Source organism: Gorilla gorilla, chromosome 12, assembly GCF_029281585.2.
Source record: "Gorilla gorilla gorilla isolate KB3781 chromosome 12, NHGRI_mGorGor1-v2.1_pri, whole genome shotgun sequence".
Lineage (NCBI taxonomy): Eukaryota > Metazoa > Chordata > Mammalia > Primates > Hominidae > Gorilla > Gorilla gorilla.
The window spans coordinates 117,446,018-117,464,676 of record NC_073236.2 but is presented as its reverse complement, the minus strand read 5'-3'; the positions used below and the strand labels follow the sequence as shown (position 1 = coordinate 117,464,676).

General features: G+C 37.0%; 1 long non-coding RNA gene across 1 annotated transcript in view; it reads right to left on the bottom strand.

Annotated features, from left to right (window-relative positions):
- Nucleotides 1-15,389: 15,389 nt before the first annotated feature.
- The window catches only part of LOC134756720 (uncharacterized), a 67,124-nt gene continuing 63,854 nt past the window's right edge, over nucleotides 15,390-18,659 (bottom strand). Inside the window, exon 3 of the long non-coding RNA XR_010129822.1 lies at nucleotides 15,390-15,489. This is a non-coding gene — a long non-coding RNA (uncharacterized lncRNA). The remainder of the gene's footprint in view (nucleotides 15,490-18,659) is intronic.

Genomic DNA, 18,659 nt, shown 5'->3' with positions numbered 1-18,659 from the left:
AAAAAGATCATAATGTATCATCTTTAGCTGGGAGATGCTAAAGAGGAGAACAGAATGGCATAAGCTGAGCATGCTAAATTCCTTCCAAACCATCATTCTGATAATGCACCCCTCTTCTCTTGCAGGGATGAGGGGTGGAGAGAAAAGCCAAAAGTGTTAGTCAGCTGGAGATCCTCCACATGTTGATATGAGAAGTTAGGATTCAGTACTCCTTCCTAACACGCAGATATAATTGCATGGACAAGGTCCAGTCTTTACAGAAGTAAACAGAAGGATAGCTTTGCTATTTCCTGTCTTACTGAGATCCAAATAATTCTACGCATCTGCTCAAAGGTCCTTTGCAAGATGCTTCCTCTCTAACCATAAATCCATAGACCACAGATAATGCAAAATCAACTCTAATTAATTCAGACCTGGCAGTGACTGAGTTAGCACTTCTCTTGGAATTCAGTAAAGGCTATTAAGTTAGCAAGATAACTCCTCAGGCAGGAATCAGAGTAAATTAAATATATACTATATTTATAAACACCACCTTCTTTAATAAATAACCTTCAATTAATTATATTCAAAATGTATGGTAGATTATTGACATATATGAGGGTCAAAAATGGCATTTATTCATATGACAAGGTCTTAGCAAATATAAGAGGAGCTATGAACAAATGATAAATAAAAGAGGATTGTAATTCCAAGTTCTGGTTACACTACCTGTAATGATTAATTCACTTTTTGGCCATACTTTAAGCATCTCGATTAATTATCACAGGCTGAGAAAGGCCTCAAAGGAAAACTTTCCTGCCATAGAACATCTGGTTTATAAGCTATTTATTCCAGCCCATAAAAACTTAAATTCCATGTATTGTATTTCTATTCCTTCTATTATATTTCCACTAAAGTGTCATTCAGACAATTCTAATTGGCCATGAGTAAGAAAATCCAATGGATTGCACCTGAAATGCTAAGTAAATATGTATCTAAATCCTATCTGTGTTTCATGATCCACTGTATATCTCTTCTACACCAGGAAAGTTTCTCAAAGTCTCAAAAATTCATGGCCAGCTATTTATGCAATAAATTTGCATGGCTAGATATCACTATAAATGCATACGTTTTGTCACACAGATGTGAGTACTGTATGGATATAATGTATACTATGGCTACTTTCAAGATCATTTGAGGTCATTTATAATAAAATTACATTTAAAGTAGAATAAATAAACGTCTTGGAAAATATATAGAAACCCAAGAACCATCAAGCAAAGATCAATTTGATATCTGATGCTGAACTGTAGATACCTGTGTGTTTTTGACCAATAAGATGAGCAGGTGACAAAGATGACATTCAATTATGCAAATAAAAGAGCCCGACTTATTTTCTTGGCTGGATATGGGAGCATCTATCACCATACTGTATTCATAGAAGCAGACTTTTCCCCCTAAAGTTGTTTTTGGGTTCTACATCTTAGGGTAGGGGTGTTACAACAGGGATCTGAACATATCTTTTTTTTTTTAAATCAAGTTATCTGTCTGCCATCTCAGAGTGACTTTTGTAGAACATATACATCTTGACTGCATATTTTTTTTCTAAATGAGTAATTATAAAATCAGTCCCTAGTAGATAATAGGTGGAATTCAATGTTTCTCATTTCAGTGTTGGGGAATGCTAGACAAAAATAAATTTTGTAGTTTTGGTCTAGCTGTTAAAATAATAAAATACTTCATTGTTCTAATTGTTTCTCTTTACATTAGTAGTCAGAAGAATAAGGTAAATTCTGAAAAACAGATAATTAATATCCTAATCCATTAAATAAATATTTGTTACTATATAAAGACTACGTAAGGTGTTGGTCCTCAAAGATAGAATGGATAGGAACAAAGGTTTAGTAAAGAAGAAAAACATTCAAATATATAATCATAATATAATGTGTTAAATTCTTTTTTTTTCTTTTCTGTTTTCTTTTTTTTTTTTTTTTTTTTTGAGATGGAGTCTTGCTCTGTCACCCAGCCTGGAGTGCAGTGGCACGATCTTGGCTCACTGCAAGCTCTGCCTCCTGGGTTCACACCATTCTCCTGCCTCAGCTTCCCGAGTAGCTAGGACTACAGGTGCCTGCCACTACGCCCGGCTAATTTTTTGTATTTTTAGTAGAGATGGGGTTTCATCATGTTAGCCAGAATGGTCTCGATCTCCTGACCTCATGATCCGCCCATCTTGGCCTCCCAAAGTGCTGGGATTACAGGTGTGAACCACTGCACCAGGCCTATAATGTGTTTAATTCCTAAATAATAGTCTGTATGATGAAATTATGAATGGTCTACTAGAGGATTCTCGATTTTCTTTGTCGTGACCAATAACCATGCTTGCAATATATCTAAAAGATAAATCATATTATTTAAGGATATGTTAATGTGTTAGGGATTTGAGGGAAAATCCTCACTGTATTACTTTATAATTACATGCACACAGTCAATGCACTATTATTTCTCAGGCTGATTCTGCGAGATATGTAAACATACAATCCTTAAAGCTACACTAATATCCTGGGAACTATGACTAACAGCTCATGTAATATCCTTTTCCTTAAATCCTACGTCAAGGTAGTCCTATTGCCAATAATCAATATATAGACATACATGGTATATTTAGCAAATGCACAAATATATATATATAATATTGATTATTTATTGAATGACCTTTATAGAAAGTATTTGGATATTCATTATTGTTTTCCACTACTTTTGTTTTAAATTCACCTTCAAGTATGTACAGGGAACATTGTGACAATCAAAAGCTCATTAAGAGATTGAATATGGATTATGTAAGTTACAAAGCAGAGTATTAATCAGATTTTTAACAGATTTGCCTTTTAAAAACATTGAATTACTTAGAGAATTTGGCATCATGTCTGTTAACATTCAAAGTGTCCTTCTACTGCAATAAAATTAAGACTGAGAAATTAGCAGTGTACATAGTTACACCATTGTTCTGGCTTGATCCAAAGATTTGAACTTCTTCATATTAACTGTTGTGCATTTAGCCCAAACCGACCCTCAATCCATAGCTTTTTAAGAAATGTTTATCAAATAAAACAAGAACATTAATACCTTCAAGCCATCCACAGCCCTCCTTCTGCATCACTATGGTAAGTATGGGATCACAGAACAAGAAAGCCCAGACTTGCAACCCTGGCCTCGCAATTATCCATGAGCATTTTGGCAAGTGTCTGATGCAGGCTTTGCCCTGTGCAAGACAGGGAGGTGGGTGAGATATGACACAGTGCTTATTTTGATGGCGCTTAAATTCTTGATTCCTCTTTTTTCCTCCTCTAACATAAAAGCAATCATCATGTTCATTGAATGATGGCTGTAAACCTTGCACAAAGGAATTCTATCTTTCAAATTTCCACTTCTCATTATCCACATGAAGTATGCTTAATCAAAATTATTGATTAATTGTACATGTGAAAAAGTAAATGATTGACTGCAGCCCCTGTGATACACTGGCATGCCCATTCCCCTCAATTTTTCAAACAATGGATGCTTTCTAATGTGAAAGCAATAGCCTTCCAGAACTAAGATTTACTTGAGTATACAAATAATTTCAAAAGAAGAGTAAAGGGTTCATTAATTTACCAAGTTACTATTAGTCTATGTTGGTCTTCATCCAGAAAATATTCACCAGAGGGAGGTTGTAAAGTATGCTTTTCTATGTCCAAATGACACGTATACTCTATTAAGTGCTTAGAGCTGCACTGGTGTGGCAGCAAACAATACTAACCATCACTCACAAGATCTGAGATGTGACAAATGATAATGAGCTAAAGCTCTGCTCCATCCCCACATTCAATTTGAGGATCTTTCTGGATAAAAAGGCTATTACATCCAGAGATGTCATTGCCATCACAACAGTCAATAGAAAAGTCATTTATTTTTAAGGAGCTTTACTTCATATGTTAACCTTTCCAGATTTAAGTTCTAAATTCTCCAGGATCAATTAGAATTAATCCAAAGCATAATATCAGACTATGCTTCCCTTTTATTTATTTAATTCTCCTACCAGAAACAGACAGGCACACCAATTGTGCTGTTCAATAGCCCTATACAAAGAAAAACATTTCCTGCCTATGATCATTACACAATGCAAATATTTTCCTGGAGAATCTTATAATTCATCATGCTAAATAGGAAAATGGCATGGCCTTTGTGCAGTCGACTGTAAGTACCCGGAAGAAAGCTCACTGGTCTCTTGATGAGGTGGGACCAATGATTAGTTGGATAGGAGCGACTCCCTCCATCTCCATCTGCTGCCACTTCATTCCACTAGGGATTAATTGACTTGAACCAAATTATCAGATACTCTCTGTGCAATTGCTTGATGAGTTGATGATGATTTCAATTCAACGACTGATTAACTTGTTGGAATGCCCAGGTGAAGTGATATTTGTTTTAGAAATCTGAATTTAAAATTTAAAACTAAATTTCTGCTGACAACATAGAAGAAACAGAACTTAATCAGGGAAAGCCTGTACTAAAACGTATTTGCTGCAGCAGTAAGGAAACTCAAAAGATTGGTTTTATCTTTGATGCATGTGCTTTAAAACATCAGTGGCATGTCTGCCGTCCATTTTTCGTTCTCAGAACAATAGGAATGGTTTAAAACATTATGTAAAGAATGTATAGCAGATTTTCGAATCAACAACTGTGAAGAAACAATGTGAATAACCAAATTAAAGATGTGACAGTTGAGAAACTGGAAACAAGTTATTATGGAGCATGTGTACACTCAAGATTCGTAAAAGGTTCTTAAAATAGAATTAATCCTTACAAGCCACTAATGTTTCTGTACTAGATTAATGCTACTATTCACAGAGGCTGATCATCCCCAAGGAAGTTCACAGTACATCAAACTAACACTGCTCACTAAAGGACAATTATATTTGGTAGAAATAATCCCCTTGAAAGTAGAAAAGGAAAAGAAAATCAATCACTTCATGATTTAATGAACTATCCAAAGCACTGCTGGCCATTACCAAATATGAACTACGGTGACAATAATTAGAACTCACCTCGTTAGGGAAAAACATTCACATTTTAGACTACTTTAAATTAAAACTCATTAAAATTTAGTTTATATTCTTTACCAAAAAAAACCTATCAGCAATTTTGAAAACGCATCACAAGTTCTAGATATCCACTAATGATGTGACTATTCATTTAAGAAATATTTATTACCTTTAAATAGGCAGGTAGTCACTGTAATACATATCAAAAACGTTTTTTGTTTAAATGTGGATGTACTTCCTTCTGATCAATGTTTGTCTCAATAATGACGATTAAATCTTATATTAACAAATGCAGGAACATGTTAAATGGAATGGAGAACTTGTCTTTAACAACTTGTTTTGTGTCTAGCAAAATCCTAGCCTTGTCCCTCACTTCCCTTTCTGTATACCCTACTCAAAGTCTTGACCAAGGCATCTCTGATGCTGAGCATGGGTCCACTAGCTAAGTTCACACCTTTGTTTATGTTCCCTGTTTGCCTCTAAGATTCAGCATTTCTATCTCTGCCTGACATCCAGCCCCTAGTCAAGTCCAGGTAGAATTAGTAGGTATTTTCAGTCATAGTATCTCCTTGGGGGGCCTCTCATGTCCTTTTTATGCATATCTCTATTATAGCGCTTTTCAGGGTTTTTCACAGCTGGGAATTTATAAAGGTTTCTTCCTCCTAGACCTGGAGATCCTGGAAGGAAGAGTCTACATCTTTGTTAGCTCAGAGATGGAAACCTAGGTAGAAAATTTGAATTAGGGAAATTAGTACAGAAAGTTGGAAATCCATCTGGGAAAGAATCCATCATCTCTCACTGATGATTTCAATTAGTCTGACTTTTTACAAGCTTAAAGCAAAATCAACAGATGTGAAATATAGTAACTGATCCCATTATAAAAATTTGATCTTTACCATATTCACATATCCAAAAATTGTATTTCTATGAAGGTTTTTGCCATATAATTAGTGGTTAATCAATGTTATTCGTGGATATGGGGTTCAAGCTCTACCTATGCTACTTAATTACATGAATATGGAGAAATTCTGTCAACTCCCTAAGGCTCAGGTTCCTCATGGGAAAATGGTGATGACAATAGTGTTATCTTATAGGACTTTTAAAATAATTAAATGAGTTGAATGCATAAAAAGCAAACTACAAGGGGTATATTAAACATACACAATTACTAGACTGGAACTCATGAGCACCCATGCAGAATATTTGAAAGCATAAAGACATCTTAGTAAGTTTTGAAGCTATTACCTAAGAAGTCTTTGATAATTTTCTAAACTGCCTAAGGCATCTGGGAAGGCTCCTTTTTCTTCTGTCTTATGGAGGAACAATTAAAAAAAAAAACAACTGAGGCCCAGTTGGAGAGTACGTATTCTATAGCAGGTTTTCCGCATATCTTTATTGATTACCATCATTTCTATCTCAAGTAACAGACATTCCAACCAGCAGAAGTTTTAGCTGTAGTTGCAAAACCAAAGGCAGAACTATGTTTACGACTCTAGACAACACAATCATGGTATCTAGTGAAAATCAAAACTCTCACCTACTTCCCCAGACATGGATGGATTCTGCCAACTCTCCATATCTAACCACCCTGGTTTCTTTTCGCAATATGGTGAAATTTTAGACAATAAGAAGAATATTTATTATTTACAACTATTAATATAAAGAAAACAATTTTTATTGATTTTTGTTTTCCAAACACAATTTCTAGATCTATCATTGATGCACACATACTATAGGAACACTTCGGTAACATGGCAACAAGGAAAGCCTAAATAATTCTGGAATTAGATAAAAAAGACACAAACAATGCTCCAAAGTGAAAGTAAATCGCCTTTTTTCAATATTAAAACTTATCTCAACATTTCCATAGTTACAGAAAGCTTGAGTGATCTTGGAAAGAACTCTATGCACAGAGAGCTTTAATTGTTGTTTACTTTAAACTAGGGGCCATTTTTCTAATTCTGGCAATATACAACTCTCTTCAGCATTAAGATTCTTGATTTATGCTCCTACATAAGTCCCCTCCCTCATCATTCTAATGAGTAAAGCCTGGTAGGAAAGGGAACACATTTTGATTAATAGTGCTTTGATAGTTATCACTTCTTTGTTTATGAGAAAACTTGCTAGCTGCCTCTTAGTTGCAAATTAGAAAATGATACTTCAGTCATCCAATCCTCTCAGGTTTCTAAGGGAATTCAGTTCTAGTTAATTAGTGTTAATGAACTGCTATTCTTTTCCTGGCACTGTATTTAGTCAGTGCAAACACAGGAACGATCATGGTGCTTGCCCTGAAAAAGCTTATAGTTTAATCAGGGAGATAGACATATGAAGATGTAAGTGAAATAGTGTTATTGAAATGTGGCTTCTATATGCTATGCAGACAACGGGAAAAGATGAGGCACTGCAGAGAAATAAATAAATTCTAGTGGGAATGAGAATGTGTAACAAGTGAAACTTCCAAGCCCACTAGTTTGTGAACAAAAATGTGGTCACATCAACATATTAATCACCCTAACCAGCTGATACAATAGCGCCCCATGAAGTCTGCTCTGGTGTTTCTGAGAGTCCCCAGGTAGTGTCTTATATCCTCCTAAAGTACTTGTTTTTTTTTCCTTCTGCTCCTGCTTTGCTGTTCATGTTCACTGCTTATAAATTGAGGAATCTCCTCCTCACCTACATGGTGAGAAGTGCCCTCCACAGGACATCTGCTTTCCTGCTCAGCATGCCAAATCTGCACGCCACTGGGACACTAAACAGCAGTGGACTCTTCATACCCCACTCTGCGGGACACATACTGAGTTCTATGTCTCTTTCCAATCTCTGTATTACAGTTGCCCAGCTGTGACTGAAGCACTACTGCTTGCATGATTTGCACAATGTCCTGCATGGATTTTCTTCTTTATATTTTACCTGTAGCCTCTCCCTCTAATGAATGGAATCTTAAACACTGGTGCAACACACACTCTCTAAATTCTAGACATCTGAACATCAACGTTTTCTTTATTAAGCCTTCTCTGCAACTCTCCTGTTCCTTGATTATGAATGATGATAAGTGTATGTTACATGGGGAATACTAGCTTACCAATTCATGAGACAGAGCCAGACCACGAACTCTACTTGGACTTAATTCCTGCTTTTACTTCTAGGAGAGATGAAACCTGAATTTAAACTTAATGACTAGACAGGAAAGGAAGAGGAGCCACACAGACAAAGGACAGAATGTGAGTCAGTCCAGAGTGCTTTAGGAACTGTGAGGAAGTGTCACATGGATGGAGGGGGAGCAGGACCAGATCGTAGAGCCCTGAGTTCTCTGCTTGGAAATAACGACTCATTTGGCTTGATATTAGGGAGCCACGACTCCATTTTACCTGAAGGAAATAATATAGTATTGATTCTGCAGCACAGTGCTCACTGTGATCTACAAAACTGTGGAAGCTTAAATGGAGACTGAAAATACTAGAGAGAAATAGCATTTGAGAGACAATTATGATAATTGATGAGTGAGTAATTACTGAAATGCAGCATTGGCTGTGAGATAAATATAAGAGACCTTACAGGGATATAAGCAATTAGGAGAGAAGAACATCATCACCAATTTTCTAGGTTGCATAACTTAGAAAGTGTTAATACCATTAACCAAAACAGAAAAATAAGCTAGAGAAGCAGGTTTGCAGGTGAAGTTGGGGAGTGGGGAGAAGATAAACATAGTTACAAATGTGTTGAGCTCAAAAACCCTGTGGTACATTGTGAACAGGGGACCTGTAAGAATTTGGGTATATCTTAAGCTGGATCCCAGCAGGCAACTGGGTTGGAGACACAGGTTTGAGTCATCAGCATGTACATGGTAGTTTAATCAGATTAGTGGGGCAGATTGCAAACCTAGGCAAAGCTTGAATGAGAAAAAAGATGAGGACCAAAAACAGAACTCTTAGGAAAACAAAAAATATATAACACGTATTTGCTGGACTAGTACATGATAAAAAGTAATTTGTCCTATGTTCTCTGTTTTATTCACATGATTTCCTATAAGAATCCTTTTTCTATTTCATTTTTTATTCTTTTGTCATTTTTTTCATAAAGAGGTAAATGTTGTGCTGTTACTTGTCCTGAAGATGAATATTCTGTTCAGAAATGAGGCTGAAAACATTGTCAACAAGATTAGGTATCTGGAAAATAATGTTAAGTTTCATGAAGCTGTTCAAATAAAAGGCCCTAGAGTTCAACACATTTCTACTGCACACTAATTGCCATAACAACACATATAGATGCATTTATTGAAATCAAGTTTCAAGGCAGAAATGTCCAAACTTTCTCATCATGATACTCCAGTGCCTGGTACTTTTTACACAGTGTCTATGCTGTGGGGGTAAATTCCAGCACATCTGAAATTTGCCTAAATTATTTTGCTGAGGTAAGAGGTGTGCCTTCAGGGTGCTGACTGACCCTTGGTCAAGGCATAACATCCACTGATTAATAGTGTTATTTTGTAACAATGGGTCCAAGGATGTTTGTGTCAATTTGATGGCACGGTTTATTGATAAACAGTAAGATGATGGTTTGCCCCTAGTTTCACCAAGAACTCCCAGGAGGGCTCTACCATTAGAGCCATTTATGTAACAACAAATATGCCTAGATAACAAGCAGGGTATAAGAAACCAAGGCCAAGCCTCCATAGTGAACTCCCTGGTTCTGAGGTGCCAGTGCACACGATGACATGGTCCTGATCCAAGAGAGGAAGTGTATCCAGTATGGTCCTGAAGCAAGTGGAAAGTTTCACTCATGCCTGGTCTCTCCACACCCTTTACTGTGGGGCAGCCTTCGGCTGCAAATGCAAGTTCTTATTTTAATGCTGTTTCTAAATTATATCATTTTCCTCAAAGAAATCATAGATTTGTAAGTACTGGCATTTTGGGTCCTATAAATCTTTAAAAACTGAATCCCGTCTGGCTGCCACCATTAACACAGTGCCTCCAAACCAAATTAATTAATTAGCTAGGTCCAAATAATTTAACACGTGTTTATTAACAACTTAGTCTTCATTTGAAAGAAAACAATATGCACACATGGAAAGAACACATACAACTTTCATCTCATGTTTAAGTAACCACAATTAGTCACTAATGAGGTATGTGCACCTGAGGATGCTGTAAAAGTCAAACCTTGGAATCAGATTGGGCACTGCCACCCTTGTGTCCTGTTCCATGATGATTTTCATGTCATGTTTTCTTTGTATCACAGCAACCTCCCAAATCCCAGCCGGCATCACCTAGAGGAAAATTGCTCAATCTAATACTCAAACTGTGAGCTGCCTTGAGAGTATTTTGTGGGATGTCTAACAAACATTGTTGCATTTCGCTGAAACATTTAAACTATCCCAAGATACCCATGTGAATTTTCCATGGCGCCCAAGGGCACTTCAGCAACTTTTGGGAACCACAGATATAAGAGAATGACAGAAACAAATTCCTTGTTCGCACAGGCTTTCCATCAGAGTCAACAGTTAGGGTTCGGAGATGGTAAGTTGATAAGGGTCAGTATGGAAAGACTATATATATATTCTTCAATATTCTATATTCTAGACATTGTAGAAAATTCAAGAATGGGATGCTGAGCTGCGATACCTTAGGAATTTAGAGAGTGAGCCACTTTCTACTTTTTGAAATATTATGTTTAATTCTATAAGCCAGAAGGGACTTAAGAGTCAAGTTGCCTCCAGAAGGTGATAAAAATGAATTTTTGGTATATGTATACACATATATACACATATATATTATATACAAATGTTTTATATATATTATATATACACATATATATTATATATAAATGTTTTATATATATTATATATACACATATATATTATATATAAATGTTTTATATATATTATATATACACATATATATTATATATAAATGTTTTATATATATTATATATACACATATATATTATATATGTTTTATATATATTATATATACACATATATGTTATATATACACATATATATTATATATAAATATATAATAGAGAGAGAGAGAAAGAGACGGAGTCTAGCTTTGTCGCCAGGCTGGAGTGCAGTGGCATGATCTTGGCTCACTGCATCCTCCACCTCCTGGGTTAAAGTGATTCTCCTACTTCAGCCTCCCAAGTAGCTGGCAGCATGAGCTGTCATGCCCAGCTAATTGTGTATTTTTAGTAGAGATGGGGTTTCACCATGTTAGCCAGGATGGTCTCAATCTCCTGACCTCGTGATCCGCCCACGTCAGCCTCCCAAAGTGCTGGGATTTCAGGCATGAGCCACCGCACCTGGCCAATGTATTTTTTAACCCCCAGTATTCATTTTCTAGAAAAAGAGATGAAACGTGGCTGAAATCAGAAACTTAAGACACACCTGAAAAATAGCTTATAATCAGTCTTGTCACCTAAATGAAACAAGTGTTATTTTCTTATACTTTTTTCTGGAAAGGCTGTGGGTCATCTCTTCACAGTGCCCTTGTAGGGTAAAGAAGCCAAATCTGTCAGGAACAGGTGTTTTCAGCAGGGGAAAGTCATATTCCAACCGACAGGAGTTTCCCTTTGTGAAAATTTACCTTTGAAAGATGGAGAAGGTAATTTTAGGTCTATAGATTTCTGATCTTTGAAAAGTCAATAGAGAAACTTTCTGAATGAGGTTCTTTATTACATAGTGTCTGGCTGGTTCTTGTCCTCCACTGCTCCCAAAAACAGCTATCAGCTTTTTCTATTCATTCATTCACTCATTCAGTTCATTGACTGTCAGCTTTAAGACAGGTGTACTATTCTAGACATTGTGGAAAATTCAAGAATGGGATGCTGAGATGCGATACCCTAGGACTTTAGAGAGTGAGCCACTTCATACTTTTTAAAATATTATGTTAAATTCTATAAGCCAGAAGAACTTAAGAGTCCAGCTGCCTCCAAAAGGTGATAAAAATGAATTTTCAGTCAATTCAAATGCTCTTTGTTCATTGAGGTGTTTATGGACATAAATCTTCATGGGCTTGACTTCCAGGGCAGTGATTCTGTGGCATTAAAAGTGAGTGCAGGCTGGGCACCATGACTCACACCTGTAATCCCAGCACTTTGGGAGGCTGAGGCAGGAGGATTGCTTGATCCCAGGAGTTCAAGACCATCCTGGGCAACATAGAGAGATCTCATCTCTACAAATGGAAAAAAAACAAAAGTGCAGCCATGTGTTCTAAGGGTATCATGGAGGCACCAAAGTGGCACAGGAAGCCTTTCATCCCCACTTTATGGCAGCATCATTTTAACCTATTCTATCTATTGGACCTAAAGTAGGTTTTCAAACAAAAGAATTCTCTTGATAAGAGGGAGAAAAGCTCCCCCACCCAAAAAAAACACCGTATTACTCTCTGTTCTGCTAGCTTCCTTTCACCCAAGATAACATAGTCTTCTGTAGGGAAGTTCCAAATAAATCACATGCCTCTGAGTTTTCACACTCTTGTTCACATTTGTTGGCAGTTAGGGTCATGTTATGCACCATCATGCATGTCTCAGTCAGAGCACTTTTTTTCTAGTTATGTGGAGAGAATTAATATATGAGTTTACTAACTAACTAAAGCAAAAGAGCACAACATAGCAGGATCCTTCTGATTTTATAGGAGGGGCATTCAGAAAAGTCCAACAAGAAGTTATAGGCAAAAAACTAAGGCTAGTGAATCACACCCTCACCTCTCTATCTCAGCTTGATCATATTTAAAGAGAAATGACTCAGGAAGACAAAGATGAGTAAATCACATCTATTGCTGTCAAAGGCTGGGTGGGGGAAATGCGGATTTAGGCCTGTTAACTAGGTGGACCCTTTAATACTATGTCCTTGAATGTAAATTACCCACTCCATTACAAGCATTGTGGGACATCACTGGCAACTCATCTGCAAGTCAGCACCACACATGGCCAAGGGTAGAGGGAAGCGTAAGCTCTTTGCAGGCAGGAATATCCATTCTGAGAGAAAAAGGAGAGTATCTTAAGTCACTGCACCCAAAGTATTAATCAGCATTCACTCCTATTCTTTTGGAAAGGAGTAATGAAGTGGCAAGACACGAAGCTGGGAGTGTAAAGGGAACATCTCTCCAGGTGGAAACCAGAGGAGGGGGAACAGCACCCTACACTGACGTCACGTAACACTGCCATGAGTTGGGAATCAGGATGAGAAGTCCCAGTGTGAAAAGGAGTGGAGGCTTGGAGGGAATACTTAAATCAACATACAGATGGTCAGAACTGTGACAGCATAACTGTAATACTGAGTTCTGCAGCTTACGCTCTCATAGCTATAAGCAACTAGATCAGCCCACCAAGTAACACCTTTAGAGATGTGATCATGAAGTCACAGGTGATAGAATTCTTGATAATAGAAAGGCAGAGAGAGGAGACAGGTTAATACTGGGATTAACACATTCCAGTGCTCCCAGCAGTATCTCCAGAATGAATTTTGTCTCAATACTTTAAATTAGAAAGCATCCTGAGTACATCTCTATAATTAAAATAGAAAGAATAACTACACTTATATTAAATGTGAAAGGAAACATTCAGGAAAGATGAGGAAGGGGATTGAAGGCAAGAATTGTAATAGGAAAGGCCAACTTTACCTTCTTCTTTCCCCACATTCTTGATAAAACTCAGGAATTTTCCTCATTTCTCATTTACAAGTCACTCTCTTTTGAGAAGAGAGGTTTTAAAAAATAAATCATCAATTTATTTTCATCACTACCCATTCCCTAAGTATAATCATTCTGTCGATTTACAAAGTAACAGTCTATAAAGAAATCTGAGCCACATTTACATTTTCTTTAACACTTGGTGGGATTTGTTTCCAGTCTATAGAATAGTGCACTCCAAATGCACGTGTAAGGCCTTCTAAAATCTCTAACTGCTGTCCAAAGGCTGATTCTGAAGACAGGTCCAGAGGCAGAGTTGCCTATCTCTGGAATTTCGTATGTGCTGAAGCATAGTGCTGGCCACTCGGGTTTTTTACAGAAGGGCCTCCTTATGACTTGGGACTTGGCCTATGACCTTTTATGATCAGGTGTATCTTAGGGAGAAATGTGTACTTCTTGGTGCTCTTGATCTTGCTCTTCCAGGAGATGTTCAGGTTGAAGCGTTAAACAAACAATTCCCGAGAAATATGAAATTGCCCAAAGGTCACAGAGCAAAGAATCTATATGTCAGCTTACAGAAGTAGTTCAAGACTTCCAGAAATTTCATTAAATTCATCTTTTAGTTTGATCCACTTACATTTCTCATTGGGAGTAATTTCCCTGACATTAGAGTAAATGCATAGGTTCTTTAAACTGTCAAAACCTCACCTTCTTTTTCTGCAAAAGGGATTCAGACTTCCCACCTATTATAGTTGCTGTAGGTACCAATGTTAAAATGAAATGTACAAGAAAGTGTTTTGCTAATGGGAAAAATTAAATGTGAAGAGGTGTATCATTTCCTCCACACCAATCATAACATGATGTAAGCAAAATACATAGTAAGTGTCTTTACTCCAAATAGACCAAAATTCAGAGAGAAGGTGAACAAATAAAATGGTAAAGTTACATATTTATGGTGTAGTTCAAATAGTTTATAAAGGCAAATTATATCTAATTACATAAGTAAATGAATGGGAAGAATAGGTATTCAGACTATGTCTTTTGGGACAAAATAAATGAGATGATGTAATCTCAACAAAGACAGTTTTCCTGGTGAAAGGATCAGCTTGACAAAGTCTATTAATCTATTCCATTAATCCAGTCCTCTATTCCTCAACATTCTATTAATATATTAATTAATCTATTCCTTTCTTAATCTATTATTCTCTTCCTCTTCATCATGATTTTCAAAGTCTGCACGCCGTAGTCCATCATCTATGACTCCAGCCAATTTCCCAAAAACCCCTGTATGAACTCCCTCACACTTAGTTTTCCAAATAGTCTGGCACATGTGAACAATCTGAATGAATATTCAGCAATCAAGCACTCAACATTAAAAAAAATTGGCCACATGGTAGGTGTCTTAGAGTTTTAAGAGAGTATGTAGAAATGAACAAGACACACAAGACTTCTGTCCTCACTAGAGTCCAGATAGTCTATCTTACACATACACTAAAAAACCTCATCAGGATTATACTCTATTTCAAATCCTTCAACAACTCTCCATTGCTTAAAGAACAAATGCCAATTTTCTTTCTATGACATTCCAGCTCCTCCTTTTACATTTTCAGCTTCATCTCTCACCAGTCTTCTGTATGCATCCCAACCTATGAGCCGCATTCAATTACTCACTGTTTCCCATGCTCATCATGTAATTTTATTGCTCTAGGTCTTTGCACAGGGTGCCCCTTCTGTCTGAAATGCCAGTTGCCAGTCACTTCATCTCTTTCTGGCAAATGCTTAATCATTATTCAAAATTTCTGAATGAATAAAAAAGAAAGAGAAGTTGAAAAGGAGTAAAGGGAAATACATATATTCTCTTTCCAGTACATTATTCTTCAGAATTCTGGTTGTCATCTAGACAATAGGTTTTTCCACTGCTCACTCACTCATTCAATGAATATATTTTAAAAACTATGAATTCCCTCAAAGATGACCACCAAAACTTCTTCCCATCCTAGAACTCGTTGACCACTCCTTCCTTCCAGAGGTGGACTCTATTTCACTTCCACTTAAATCTAGGCTGGCTTTGACAAATGGAATGCAGCGAACATGACACCATGCCAGTTCTGGGCCCAACCTGTAAAAGGCTTGGCAGCTTGAGCTTCGCTCTCTTGGAACCCAGCCTCCATACACTAGGGAAGCCTATCTAAGCTAATGGAAGAAGAGGTAGACCATGTGGAGAACTGATGTGGAGCCAACAGCCGACACTGTCTGACAGATATATGAAGGAGACCATCTTGGACTTCCCAGCCCCGGCTCAGCTCCCAGCTCAGTGCAGGACTGCTTATCAACTCACAGAATCACGAGAAACAAGAAAGTATTGTTGTTTTAAGCTACTAAATTTGGGGGTATTTTGTTATGTAGCAACAGATAATTGAAACATTATGCCAGTCACGAAAGATAAAAGGTAGAAGTATATATTCTAAAATAACTCACTAACTAGCAGAAGATATGAGTGTTTAAATATTCAATGACATATTACAAACACAGGTATAAGAATGACAGAAACTGTCTTATTACTAACCTATTTTTTGGTGGAAAATATTAAGACATATTTTTCTTTACAGTGGTGAGAAATTAAAAACAAACAAATAAACTAATGAGATGGCCCATAGACCAGTAAAGAGGTTTCTTGGAAGAATCCTATAGGTTTTCAGATCCATCTTCTTTCATTATTAAATAACCATGATAACATGAGTCTGAAAATTCCTTGTTAATTTTCATTTGGCAATGTGAGAAGGCAAAAAGAATTGTGAGATAATTTCTCATTTTCTGTCTTGCAGTTTTTCCAGAGGCCTCCAAATTACTTTTTTATTAAATGATTATTAATATTTCCAGTCAAGTCCTCTGGTGCCATATGGAAGTTTTACTTTTTATTCAGTACATATGTGAAAGTCTGGACTGTACAGAGTAGGAAAAAATCATTTCTCAGCTGGCATTGTCTTCCCCAGAGAATGTGTTGTTCTCAAAGCTAGTGCATCATGTTAAGTACCATCTTTTTCTCAATACTGTGTTGGTCATGAAGATGGAAGAAGAGGTGAGTTAAATATTCTAGAAAAACACATCTGCAAAACTATCAGCAGATTTATCTGCCAGAAAGGGCTTTCCCATGCACCTTTCCATACCATTCCAAGAACGGAAAGGCAGAGGATGGAATAAGAGAAGGAATCCAAAGTATGTCAAGGTTCTTTTATGGATTTTTCATTGTTGTTGTAGCCAGGATTAAATGACCTGTTATTACTATTAAAAAAAAATCCAAACAAGCAGGCAGTCAAAGACATATTTAAGTTGCAAAGTATCAACATGTTGCTTCCCTACTTATCTCATATTGCTTTTTTTCTCTCTCTCTTTACTATTAAAAGCCTTCAAAATTTAAACTTATTACTTACTCAGAAGGAATTAAAATCTGTTTTTGCCACACACAAAGTTTGAAAGGCTTTTAGATCTTGTGAGGGTGTTTAATAGATTTAATTAAATTAGAATTTTACACATTAAACCATAATTTTTAAAAAGACTAATAAAGATAAGACTTTTTTCATATTGGGAAAAAGAAATCATCTCCTGTAGCACAGCTACAGGAGAATAGTGTGTCTCCATAGTATCAGTGGCTTTGCTGCAAAACAAACTCCTAACATTTGGTAGCTTAAAGCAACAATTCTTTAGGCCGGGCATGGTGGCTCACACCTGTAATCCCAGCACTTTGGGAGGCTGAGTCAGGGGTGACCCAGGAGTTAAAGTCCAGCCTAGGCAATATAGTAATACCACATCTCTATTAAAAAATACAAAAATTAGCCAGGCATGGTGGTGCATGCCTGTAGTTCCAGGTATGAGGGAAGCTAAGGTAGGAGGATTGCTGAAGCCTGGGAGGTCAAGGCTGCAGTGAGCCATGATTGTGCCACTGCATACCAGCCTGTGTGACAGAAAGGGATCCTGTCTCAAAAAACAAAAAAAAAAAACAAAAACAGAAAACAGTTCTTTAAGAGATGACTTATGTGGATCAGTAAGTTGAGCTGGGCTCAGCTGAGCAGTCCTTCTTGCCTAGGCTTATTTTATTTATACAGTTGCATTCAGATGATGGGTTCTTGGAGGGCTAGTAGGTCTTGGATGGGCTCACACACATCTCTGGCATTTGGTAAGTTGTTGATATGTAATAGTGTTTCTCCCCTGTGACTGTGACTGATGATTGGCTTTGTGTCAACTGGGTGATACCTATATATATCCTTCATTATCCAACAGTTATTTCATGATCAAAAACAAAACAAAACAAAACACCTTTTCAAACTTTTGCTTGTATCATGTTTTCTAGTTTCCCACTGGCCAAAGAAATTCATAAGGATAAATTAATAGTCAATATTCAATGGGTGGAGAAAGAAATAGGTTTTTTTTTTTTTTTTTTTTTTTTTTTTAAACAGAGTCTCACTCACTCTGTCACCCAGGCTGGAGTGCGGTGGCACAATCTCGGCTCACTGCAACCTCTGCCTCCTGGGTTCAAGTAATTCTCCTGTCCCAACCTCCAAAGTAGCTGGGGATTACACGTGTGCACCACCATGCCTAGGTAATTTTTGTATTTTTAGTGGAGACAGGGTTTCACTATGTTGGCCAGGCTGACCTTCAACTCCTGACCTCAAGCGATGTGCCCACCTGGGCCTCCCAAAGTGTTGGGATTACAGGTGTGAGCCACCGTCAGAAAGAACTTCTTTGATGAGAGGAACATCAAAGAATTTGTGGTCACTTTCTATATTTGAACAGCTTACTACTTTCCTCCATATTTTCACATCTAATTATAAAACATAAATACCTAGAATTTGTTTTACACCCAGCAGGTTTCTTTTTTTTTTATTATTATTATACTTTAAGTTTTAGGGTACATGTGCACATTGTGCAGGTTAGTTACATATGTATACATGTGCCATGCTGGTGTGCTGCA